The sequence below is a fragment of the Mesoplodon densirostris genome, chromosome 1 (assembly GCF_025265405.1).
Source record: "Mesoplodon densirostris isolate mMesDen1 chromosome 1, mMesDen1 primary haplotype, whole genome shotgun sequence".
In the NCBI taxonomy this organism is placed as follows: Eukaryota; Metazoa; Chordata; class Mammalia; order Artiodactyla; family Ziphiidae; genus Mesoplodon; species Mesoplodon densirostris.
Genome location: NC_082661.1, coordinates 143048088 through 143061060, shown reverse-complemented (window position 1 = coordinate 143061060; position 12973 = coordinate 143048088). Strand labels below are relative to the sequence as shown.

At 43.6% G+C, this 12973-nt stretch overlaps 1 pseudogene; it reads left to right on the top strand.

Moving 5' to 3' along the window:
• Window positions 1-7553: 7553 nt before the first annotated feature.
• On the top strand, window positions 7554-8280 carry LOC132488634 (high mobility group protein B3-like; annotated as a pseudogene).
• The last annotated feature ends 4693 nt before the right edge of the window (window positions 8281-12973 follow it).

The following is a 12973-nucleotide window of genomic DNA, read 5'->3' as shown; positions in this document are numbered from 1 at the left end:
ACTTGCATCATAGATAAATTAATTTTTCTGCTGCAATAATAAAAAAATTGTATATATTTAATACAATTGTATATATGTAAATATATAAGATATATTTCAAGGTTGATTAGGATGAAAAATAGACCCAAGTTTTACCGACATCTCTTGACTAACACCCGTAAGACTTGGGGGTTGGCTGGAATATACAAGCTGGGATTTAAGCAGAGTGAAGTTGCATTTGGTGGCACATGCTAAACTATGTGGATTGTGGGCCAGAGTGGCCAGCGTGGGCATGTGTAGGACAAGTAAGCAGGGGAACTACATCAGGAGAGAGAAAGGAGAGGTGCAGAGGTGAGAAAAGAGAGGTGCAGAGGTAAGCAAAGGAGAGAGAAACTACGAGACAAACTTGAGAGAATAACATCTGTTCCTGACAGCTGTTCTGGTTCCTGTCCTTGATTCTTTGCTTCCTGTCCATGAATACCCATGGACTTGCTCCTTGGCCTTATTTAAGCTAGTTTGAGGGATTCTCTGTTCCTTGTAGTCAAAACTGACTAGACTGTATATTCCTGAAGATGGTTATTGAAAAAACAAAAAGTTATTTGAGCAGACTTGGAAAACCACAGCCAGAATTATGCAGTGCTTTCCACTGGAATTAAAGAGTGGGTTTTGATGTTTTTAGTGTATGAAAGAAAAATGGGTTTCAACTAAATGTAGTATCTCGGATTGGATCCTAGAACAGAAAAAGGATATTGGTGAAATCTGAATAAAGTCTGGAGTTTGGTTAATAATAGTAATACCAATTTCTTAACTTTGACAAAGTTAAGTTTGAAAGATGTTAACATTGGGGCAAACTGGTGAAGACCATACACAACTCTGTACTATCTTTGTGACTCTTCGTAGGTCTAAACTTATTCCAAAATAAAAAGTGTATTTTATTTTATTTTAATTTTTTTATTTTTTGCGGTACACGGGCCTCTCACTGCTGTGGCATCTCCTGTTGTGGAGCACAGGCTCCGGACGCGCAGGCCCAGCGGCCATGGCTAACGGGCCCAGCTGCTCTGCGGCATGTGGGATCCTCCCGGACCAGGGCACGAACCTGTGTCCCCTGCATCGGCAGGTGGACTCTCAACCACTGCGCCACCAGGGAAGCTCCCAAAAAAGTGTATTTTAAAAATAGGCTTCAACTGACTCACTTTGCTGTACATCTGAAATGAACACAACACTGTAAATCAACTATACTCCAAAAATTTTTTTTGTAAAAAATAACCTTCAATTCCTAGATAGAGAAGGAAGTAGAATGATGGACTGGAAATAGCAACTATAACAGAAGTCAGAAAAACCAGGGTCAAATCTAGAAAACCTTTGGTTCACGTCTATGCTTGGCTTCTTCCCAGCTGTGATCCCCAGTTCTCCTGTGAATTCATAGTGTTTTTTGGGGAGGCAAACAATGACACCAACAATGATAGCCTGGCACAATAAGCCAGGGTGGTGGAGTAGAAAGGAGAGGAAGCTGATCCAGCCCAGATACCTGAACTATGTATGAATGAGTTCAACCCTAGGCTTGTGGTTGATACTTAGGTACTTTTTTGCACTTTGACAAATAAAAAAAACACCATCATGCATACCACTATTACAGCTTCTTCAGAGGTGCACGTTAATGTACGTAGAAAATCACAAATCACCGTGCACACACATTTCGTGGGGGTCACCTTTTAGGTAACATTATCTCACTGGCATTTTAAATGTTTGTAATTGTCCTTATAAATATTTTAACAGAAAATATAAATATATGTATACCCATATGTATATATACAACATACTGGTCAAGACCATGGCTACAGAGTCAGGCTCTGCGTTTGAATCCTAATTCCACCACTGTGTGATGCCCATCCTCTCCTGTGCCTCACTTTCCTCAGGCAGAGAAAATGATAGAACTTGCTTAAAAGACAACTGAGATAGCTGAATGAGGTAATGGAAACAGAGTATAGTGTCTCCACCCCCCGTCATTTGGGGTCTTTGCATTTTTCTTGTCCATGTGTATGGATTCTTTATATTAAAAATAGTAGTCCTGGGGCTTCCCTGGTGGCACAGTGGTTAAGAATCCGCCTGCCAATGAGGGAGACACAGGTTCGAGCCCTGGTCCGGGAAGATCCCACGTGCCGCGGAGCAACTAAGCCCGTGCGCCACAACTACTGAGCCTGCGCTCTAATGCCCACAAGTCACAACTACTGAAGCCCGCGCGCCTAGAGCCGGTGCTCCACAACAAGAGAAGCCACCGCAATGAGAAGCCCACGCACCGCAACGAAGACCCAACGCAGCCCCCCCAAAAAAAAAAAAGTAGTCCTGGGGACTTCCCTGGTGGTTCAGTGGTTAAGACTCTGCTCTTCCACTGCTAGAGGACAAGGGTTTGATCCCTGGTCAGGGAACTAAGATCCCACATGCCACACGGCACAGCCAAAACATAAAAATAATAAATAAATAATAAAGAAATTTATTTTAAAAATAAAAATAGTAGTCCTTTGTCTTCCTGTTTGCTAAATATTTCCCCCAATCTATTGTTTATTTTTTGTTTTGATTATTGGCTTGGAGGTCACATGTAGGTTTGATAAACATGATTTCATAGCCTATGTAAACTAGATTTCTGCCCACTCCCAGGCTGATTTCCTTTTCTTGAGGAAGTTCAGGGGGATGTGGATAGTATCAAGAGTTGAGGAGAGGGGCTGGAATTTTGTGCTCTCAGTATCACAGTCCATCATGGTGGCGCCTTCTGAGGCGCCCTCATTACCATCTGGTCATCAGTTGTGGGTCCATGCAGGTCCTAGCCCTGAGGCCTCTTCAAGTCCATTGTCTGCCAGTGCCACATCTGGGACCCTCCTGACCAGATCAGTGATCCTGTACCGTTCTGGAAGAAGCTCGGGCCTGTGGGAAATACTGACTGGCTCGGGCCTTCTCAGCGGACACAAGCTGCACGTCACTTCTCCTCTACTGTCCTGCACTAGGCTAAGCTTCAGGGATCCTGGGGACCTCTCTAGGTGCCTTCCATTCCTCAGTTTTCAGGTGTCTTCCCAGGAGGTGCCAGGAACCTTTAGGTAGATGAACATTTGAGTGCAAGAAGCTTCTAAGGAGTGGGAATGGGGAGACTTTTGGGAACAGCAGCTACGTTTGGGCCAAGGGAGAGATTGAACTGGGGTGCAGTTGCCGCAGAGGCCCCTACCAATGCCTCAGGAAGCTCTGACACTGGATGGCCTCTCAGAGTTATCCTAAGTTGAAGCAAGGGGGCTGGACCTTTGTTCTTCCACATAGAAGAATCTTTATTACTGGTTGTCCCTAGGGAGGGAACATAATCTTGGGCAAGGCAGCCCTCTGTAATACCTGGGCAGGGACTCAGGTGTGAGCCAACAGCAGTCAGCACTCCCAGAAGTTGGGGGAGGGGTGAGTGTTCAGTCCTAAAGGGGGGATGTGGGCAGCATCCACAGCAACCCTCACCATGGCCAACCGGCCTTTGATCTCATTGGGTGCCCCTGGCTGCTCTCTCTTTTCACTCATTATTATCTAGTCTGCAGAGGTAGCCTGGCTTTTTTATATTTTTCCTGATTCATTGTGTTTGCTCTGAGGCCTGGGATTTTGAAAGTGCAAAGCCCAAAATGAGCCTCTTTTGTTATCCACATTCTGCTGTGTCACCCCATCCCTGAGACAACAAAACAAATTGCCTAACTTCCTAAATGTGGGTCAGGGAAAGGGTAAACAGGAAATACCAGGACAAAGCATTCAGAAAACAACATACAACGTGTACCTAATGTTTCTTTTCTTTTTTAAAATTTATTTATTTATTTATTTATTTTTGGCTGCATTGGGTCTTCGTTGCTGCACTCGGGCTTTCTCTAGTAGTGGCGAGCGGGGGCTACTCTTCCTTGCGGTGCACGGGCTTCTCACTGCAGTGGCTTCTCTTGCTGGGGAGCATGGGCTCTAGGCGCCCGGGCTTTAGTGGTTGTGGCTCGCAGGCTCAGTAGTTGTGGCACACGGGCTTAGTTGCTCTGAGGCACGTGGAATCTTCCTGGACCAGGGCTTGAAACTGTGTCCCCTGCATTGGCAAGTGGATGCTACCAGGGAAGTCCCCCTAATGTTTCCATGATGCAAATGACTGAAGGTGATGCTCTAGACTCTTCTTACCCAATGAAGACACAGAGAAGATGGAGGGATTCTCAAAGGGCACCAGAGCACACCTTGCTAGGGAAAACCTTTCAGAATCTCCAGGGCATGGGGTGAGAAGGGATTGGTGAGATCTTTCTATTTAGCCAAAGGGAGTGTGGATTTATTTATAAATATGAGAACATTGCAAAAGAGTAAGATCTTTTCAGAGACTGAGAAGAGATGGGATCCAGAGACCAGAATGATTCTTGGCAGGAGGAGGGAAAGTTCTTCTCTTTTAACTGGAAGGGAAGAGGAAAAGTGGGATGTGTGTAGGAGGAATGGCTGGATACTCTGGAGTTGCCTGCAAGTGGTGTCTTTTTCACTGACAAATTAGAAGCAGGATCCTTTGATGAGAGTGAAGGAGGAAATGCTCTTGTGGAATGAATTTTGAGAAGAGAGAAAGCCCTTCCCAGGGACTTATGGAGGAATCGGTGGGCAGCACAAGAGCCCCGCAGAGACTAGGCACCACTCACAGATGTTGGGAGATTTTCTCCAGCAGAGCTGAATGGCACAGATGTGGGCTCGGATAAGGAAGAGCAATGCTTTATTTTTTTCTTTTTACTTTTTTACTTGTCATTGAAGTATACTATATACATAGAAGTGTGCATACATCACATATAACGTGATGAATTCACACAGAGAAGGCACTTGTATATCCAGCAACCCAGAAGCCCCTATAATAGTTTCCTAGGGCTGCTGTAACAAATTACAACAAATGTGGCTTAAAACAACAGAAACCCATTCTCTCACAGTTTGGAGGCTAGAATGTGAAATCAAAGTGTCAGCTCTAGGGAAGGACCTTTCCTTGCCTCTTCCTGGCTTCCAGGGTTCCCCAGCAATCCGTGGGCCTCCTCGGCTTGTAGATGCACCACTCTAATTTCTGCCTCCATTTCACATGGCCTTCTTCCCTTGGTGTATGTCTGCATCTCTGTGTCTCTCTGTCTCCACATAGCCTTCTTATAAGGACACCACTCTTTGGATTTAGGACCCACCTTCATCCACTACAATCTCATTCTAACTGATTACGTATACCAAGACCCTATTTCCAGATAAGGAACATTTTGAGGTGCTGGGTGAATATGAATTTTGGGAAGACACTATTCAAACTAGTATACCAACTTTGTGTCTCTTTCCAGTCACTAGATCCAAGTTTGTTTATCTTTATTTGTTTTGGGTTTCTGCCACAGGGTATAATAGCAGGGAAATGGAGCAAGAAGTTGAAAGTATGAGCAAAGAATTGTTGAAATGAAACATGGAGTCTCCATCACGTTGGGAAGGGAGTGAAGACAAGAGACGAATAGGTAGGGGTGGATACTAAGAAGCAGAGGGGCCAGGGATTCAAGATTTCGGTGAGGTTGAAGAAATAGGTCTACAGGGACAACTAAAGGAGGCTAATGGAAGGAGAGGAGATTGTGCTGAGAAAAAGGCCATTGAGTTTGACTGTTTCTACTTTAGATGGTTCTACTGAACTACCTGTTTATTCTAGAATTATTAATATACTGTTTTAATCACTGTAAGTCTAAAATAGTTTTACCCTTTAAAATGTCTAGCCCCTTCAGTGTTATCTTTTTCCAGAACTTTCTTTGATATTCTAAAATGTTTACTCTTCCAGATTAATTTTAAAATAATGTCATTACAACAGTTCTTCTTTAAATCTTTTCTTATTGAATGAAAGTTTTTAAATTTTATAGTGCTTTACAATTTTCATAAGTTTCACACCAGGATTTCATATAATCCCATAATAACCCTTTTTTAAAATCCCCTATCCCTATATTGCCCCTCCCCCCCACAGAATTCTTATTGTAATGTTGACTGGAATTGCATTAAACTTACAAATTTATTTAAGAAGAATTAACATCTTTAATATTTCTATGCAGGAAAAATTTTTGTCTTACCATTTACTCAAGTCCTTTACAACTCCCAGTAAAGTTTTACAGTTTTCTTTGCATATACTTTTGTAATGGAATGGAATGTTTCCTTCTGTCATGGAGCCTGGACTAGATGACCTTATATCTAAGAGGAGGGTGGCTATATGGTCTCAGGGGAGTAATTGTGCCCTTTGATCACTTTCTTAAAAAGAGAGAGATTTAAAGTGACCATTAGTTAATATTTTAAGACTATAATAAAAGTATGTTCAAGGAAGCAGTATAAAGACAAGGCTGTGAACATAAAAAGAAATGAACTACTGATACATACTATGACATCAGTGAATCTTAAAAATATTATTCCAAGTGAAAAGAGCCAGGCAAAAATGGCCACATATGATATGATTCCACTTACATGAAGTGTCCAGACAGGTAAATGCATAGAGAGAAAGCAGCGTTTGCTAGGGGCTGGGGGGAAGAGGGGAATGGACAATGACTGTTTAATGAGTATAAGGTTTCCTTTAGGGATGATGGAAATGTTCTGGGACTAGATAGTGGTGATGTTTGCACAACATTGTCAATGTGCTAAATGTCACTGAATTGTATACTTTGAAATGGCTGAAATGATGAATTTTATGGTGTGCATATATGCATGTGTGTGCCCACACACGTAAGCACACACACACAACTCAAGGCTGTGAAAAGCAGGGAAAGCAGGCACAGGGTTTTCTTTTATTGCACAGTTGCGCCGCCACTTCTGCCACCACCCCTGCCGGGCACACAGGCCTGACTCCACACCCTGTCCAGGCTCCTTCCCGTGGTCTTTGACCTGGCTGCACCTCTGCAGGAGGGACGTATGTGCCGTGCCCACAGGTGTGGACGAGATGGCCTCTAAGGATCCTTCCAAATCTGAGACTCTCTGATCTTATCATTCATTTGTGGGAATCTCCTTTCCTTTCTCCTTCGCACACAATCTCCTACTTAGAGATATACCAGTATGACATACTGAGGAAGGAGCAGGAAATCTGGAATCAGCTGGATCTACATTCAAATCTCTGCTTTGCCAGTGCACCTGTTGTGTGACCTTGAGCCCATGATGTCACCAAGGCTCTAAGCTTCCTTCTTCCTTGGCCGTAAAGGGGAAATCATGACCACCACCTTGCCGGGGCACTGTAGGGATTAACAATGGTGAATGGGACTGGCACTGAGTAAGAGCTAATCTATGTTTTGTTTTTTTTTAATCAGAGAAACTCTGAAACCCCTACTAAGAAGTAGCTATTTGACCACTGCTGAGTTGGTGGGATTTAAATTTATAAATGTATTTGCTGAAGCCCAGAAACATCTAGGCCCAGTCGGACACTTACAGGATATGTATTACCTTTGAGGCACACCTTGGCAAAGTTAGATACTGCCTAAGTAATAATTATTAAACTTTATATGTGTCAGCTAGATTTGCCATCAATTAAGGCTGAAGTTGGGTTATAATCTTATTTAAAAATCAAAGCCAGGTGGCTCTCATGGAGGCAGCTAGTGCGAGGCTGTGGAGCGCTGAGCCACGCGTCGTGCCCTGCGCTGCCCAGACTAGCGAACAATACAGTCAAGATGGGTAAAGGTGATCCCAAGAAACCAAAGGGCAAGATGTCTGCTTATGCCTTCTTTGTGCAGACGTGCAGAGAGGAACATAAGAAGAAAAACCCCGAGGTCACTGTCGATTTTGCAGGATTTTCCAAGAAATGCTCTGAGAGGTGGAAGACAATGTCTGGGAAAGAGAAGTCTAAATTTGACGAAATGACAAAGGCAGATAAAGTGCGCTATGATTGGGAAATGAAGGATTACGGACCAGCTAAGGGAGGCAAGAAGAAGAAGGACCTGAATGCCCCCAAGAGGCCACCGTCTGGATTTTGCCTGTTCTGTTCTGAATTCCGCCCCAAGATCAAATCTACAAACCCTGACATCTCTATTGGAGATGTGGCAAAGAAGCTGGGCGAGATGTGGAATAACTTAAGTGACATACATCAACAAGGCAGCAAAGCTGAAGGAGAAATATGAGAAGGATGTCACAGAGTATAAGTCTAAAGGGAAGTTTGATGGTGCCAAGGGTCCTGCTAAAGTTGCCCGGAAAAAGGTGGAAGAGGAAGATGAAGAAGATGAGGACGAAGAAGAGGAGGAGGAGGAGGAGGAGGAGGAGGAGGATGAATTAAAAAAAAAACTGTTGCTGTGTCTCCTTGTGAATACCTTAGAGTAGGGAGCACCGTGATTGACACACCTCTTGCCCGGGACGTGTCTGTTGCCCTTGTTAGGTTTAATTACCCAGTTGGATCATGATCATATCGTAGTCTCTCAAAGTGCTCTAGCAATTGTCAGTGGTTTACATGGAGTGGCCATGGGTGTCTGGAGCACCCGGAAACTGTATCAAAGTTGTACATATTTCCAAACATTTTTAAAATGAAAAGGCTCTCGTGTTCTCCTCACTCTGTGCACTTTGCTGTTGGTGTGACAAAGCATTTAAAGATGTTTCTGGCATTTTCTTTTTCTTTTTTTTAAGTTGTGAGGTGGTGTGTTAACTCTATGGTCATTGGCTAGGAATCCTGAGTTCTCAACTGTACATATCTATAGTTTGTAAAAAGAACAAAGCAACCAAGACACACTCTTGACGCTCCTTGCTTGGTGTGGAGGCTGTAGGAGCAATGCCTTCCGGAGGGGCCGTAGCTCAGGGCGTGCACTGTGGGGCTGGAACTGTGGACACTGCAGTGGGCATCCATTTAGCTTCAGGTTGTCTTGTTTCTGTATATAGAGACATAGCATCCCGTTGCCATTCTTAGCTGTGGAAAAGGGGGTGGGGGGTCAGCTGGCATGAGAAGTGTTTTGGATCCTTTTTAGTTGAAGTGTGGTAGTTTTAAACTGTTTGTTTTTTTAAACAAACCATAGAACTCTTCATTGTCAGCAAAGCCAAGAGCCACTGCATTGATGAAAGTTCAAGAACCTTCTGTACTAAACACGTTCTGCAATGTTCTGTTATTTTTTTTGTATGTTTAGAATGTTGAAATGTTTTTGAAGTTAAATAAACAGTATTACATTTGTAAAAAAAAAAATCAAAGCCACACAATCACATCATCTAATCAGAAAGGCAGCAGAATTATAACATGCCACCGCGGTTTACGTGAAGGACCTAAGCCCTGAACAATATTTTCAGCAAAACTCTGCTCTAACATAAACCAATGAGATAATAAATGGGAGTTGGAAATGACTTGGAGTAAAGTCCAAGACGTAGCCCTGAGGGAGTGAAGCAAAGATATTCTGATACTGCTGCCTCTCCCAAGGGCTCTGCAAAACCCCTGAGGCTTTAACCTGTGATTTTCCAATAAGTTCTCACGTCTCCAAACTTTACCTTACCTTAAGCTGGCAAATAAAGCCCTGCAAACTGCTGTCTGAGAACAGTTAGTGCTCCCCAGATTTTCCATGAGTCCTTGTCTTAGCTTGAGTTCCCCCCAAAACAGAATCTGACAGCAGGACTTGGTCCAGGTAGTTTACTGAAGAGGGATCCCCTGAAACAGGAATGGGGGGAGCAGGGAGAGTGATGTCAAGAAGGAAAGTGTGTTATCAAGATGAGAACAGTACAGAAGGCCTCCTACAACCATTCACCTAAAAGTGAGGGAATTTATCCACTAGTTTCCATCCCCCAGTGGTTGGAAGTTGCCAAGAGAGACATTAACACCCCTGTACTTTGGGGTACTATTACCTGTAGGCTGAGCAGGGTCCTAGGGTATTGGAGAAGGCCCTGGGGCAGAACACGGAAGGATGAGACCTCACACTGGAGGAGAAATGCTGTCAGAACAACACCTGGGCTCACATAGGACGACTGGCAATTGTAGCTGTGGCTGATATCAGAGGTGGCCAAGGGGATGTGATGTGGGCCACCACCAAATGTGTTTGTTTCCACACTCTTACAGTGCCCAGCCTCTCTTGCAGCTAGGTTGTGATCATGTGATCCTTGAATCTGTATGGAAGATATCTGACAAACCCAGAACCATATTCTTTTTTTGGCTGCACTGCATAGCTTGCGGGATCTTAGTTCCCTGACCGGGAATTGAACCCGGGCCCCTTGCAGTGGAAGCATGGAGTCCTAACCACTGGACCACCAGGGAATTCCCAGAACCATACTCTTTCTACTCATGTCCACTTCACCAGGGAGGCAACAACCTCCAGGCAAGTGTGGGGTGGACATAGAAGGGAATTGTTTCCCAGACTCAGGCAACAGCTTCAGTAGGGGGATTGTGAGGATTAGGTGGTATTTTTCTGTCCTTTTCCCTCTGAGGAGCTATATCTAACAACAGATAGTTGACATATGTCCATAGAACCACTCACCTCCTTGTAAATGTACACATAAGCATAGGATTTGTTTTAAAGTTCTGGGTTTGAATCTCATTGCTTTGGTTTACATCACAGGTCCATCCCTGTGGCCAAGGTGTGGAAAACTCTGATGGCCAGTCCTGGATCATGTGACATATATATGAGCTGAGCATTGTGTACACCCCCTAAAGGTAAAGGACAGTGGTAAATCAGGGTTAATTACTTTAGGAAAAGGACAAAAAAAATGCTGGATAGCAAAAGCAAGAGCTATCTATAACATACTCTTCTTTTTTTTTTAACTCTTTATTGAGCTATAAGTTAAAGACAGTGAAATGTACCAATCTTAAGTGTATAGCTGGATAACTTTTTACATATACTCTTGGGTAATCACCACCCAAATCAATATTTAGATATTTTCAGAACCCTCAGATTTTCCCTTGTGTCCCTTCCCAGTCATAACTCTGCAAAGATAACTCTGCAAAAAGGGTGTAGACACCATAGATTATCTTGCCTGTGCTTGAACTTCACATAAGTGGAATCATACAATATATGTTCTTTTGTGTTTGTCTTCTTTCACTCAATATTATGTCTATGAGATTCATCCATGTCATTATGTATAGCAGTAGTTAATTTTTTTCATTGCTGTGTAATATTCTATTGTATATAGAATATATTATTTTTTTAAAATAGTAAATTTACTATTTTTTAAAAATAAATTTATTTATTTTATTTATTTGTTTTTGACTGTGTTGGGTCTTTGTTGCAGTGCGCGGGCTTCTCATTGTGGTGGCTTCTCTCGTTGTGGAGCACGGGCTCTAGGCACGTGAGCTTCAGTAGTTGTGGCATGTGGGCTCAGTAGTTGTGACTCACGGGCTCTAGAACACAGGCTCAGTAGTTGTGGTGCACGAGCTTAGTTGCTCCGCAGCATGTAGGATCTTCCTGGACCAGGGATTGAAACCCGTGTCCCCTGCATTGGCAGACAGATTCTCAACCACTGCGCTACCAGGGAAGCCCCTATCCAATCTACTATTGATGGACATTTGAATTGTTTCCAGTTTTTGGCTATCATGGATAAAGCTGGCATGAACATGCTTGTACATGTCTTTTGGTGGACATAAGCACTTGTTTCTCTTGGGTGTTTACCCAAGAATGGAGTTGCTGGGTCAAAGTATATATAAATATTTAGCTTTAATAGGTATTGCCAAACAGTTTTCACTCCTACCAGCAGTGTATGAGAGTTTCAGTTGCTACACAGTCTTGCCAGCTCTGGGTTTTGCCAGTCCTTGTAATTACCTACTCTTCTTGATTTGTCAAATACCCTTCTATTATACAAAGAGAAACAGATATTCACTAGTGGCCTAAAACTCCCTGGCATGGGAAAGGTTCCATAGATCAACAGTTAGAGGTTGAACTTAAGTGCTTGGTCCTGACCCTAAGGGCAATAGGAACTCAGAAATGGGAGAGGTCAGCATGGACATGGCGATAGGTGATAGATACAGTCTGGAATCATGCAGAGGGACGTGTAAGGTAAAAAGGAAAGAGGGACAAGGACAGTGCCATGGAGAATGCTAGGCTTTAAGGGGTATGTGAACAAAAGTCGCCCCAGGGAAGAAGACAGAGGAGCAGTTAAAAAGATAGAATAAAGCCAGAAGAAATTTGTACTGTGTGAGGGCCATTTCTCCTTGTTCATAATGTATCCAGACCTCATAGAAGTGTTCAGCTCGTAGCTGTTGCCTGAATGAATAAACAATCGAATGGAGTGGTGTCATAAAGATAAGGAGGCATTTCTAGAAGAGTACACACTCCAATGCTGCAAAGAGGTCAATGATGCAAGATGAGAACTAAGTGTTCCCAGGCTGATAGGCACTTGAACAGGAAGCCCTAGGATAGCCTCAACCACTTCATCCTGAAGGGCTCTGCCTGAGTTGCTCTCCTCCCCACGTAGATGAGGGTGTGGTCTCCCCAGTGTGACAGTAGGGTGCTCCTTCAATGGTGACTCTCACCCTCAAGGCCTCCCCAACTTCCACCGTCATATCCTAGAGCTGGGTCGCTGGGTTCCCAAGTTCCTACTTTGGTACATTGCTGAATTAGTTATCTATTGCTATGTATCAAAATACTCTAAAATGTAATGGTTTAGAACAACACACATTAATTATCTCAGTTTCTAGGGTTAGGAATCTGGACATGGCTTAACTGGGATCTCTGCCTGAGTCTCTCAAAAGGCTGCAAGCAAGTTTCAACTGAGGCTGGATCCATTTCCAGCTCGCTCAGTGGTTGTTGGCAGTCCCTCACGGGCTGTTGGATTGATGGTCTCAATTCTTTACAGGCTGTTTGGCCCCAGGCTTCCCCCAGTTCTTTGCCATGAGGGCCTCTCCACCAAGGCAGCTTTAGCATCATCACAGCCAGCAAGAGAGAGAGTCTGCTAGCAAGACCAGAATCACAACCTTTTGTAACCTAATCACGAAAATATCCTACCATCATTGCCATATTCTGTGAGTTATAGACAAGTCACCAGGTCCAGCCCACTCTCAATGGGAAGTGGATTACACAAGGGTGTGAAAACCCAGAGGTGGGAATCTTTGGGGTTC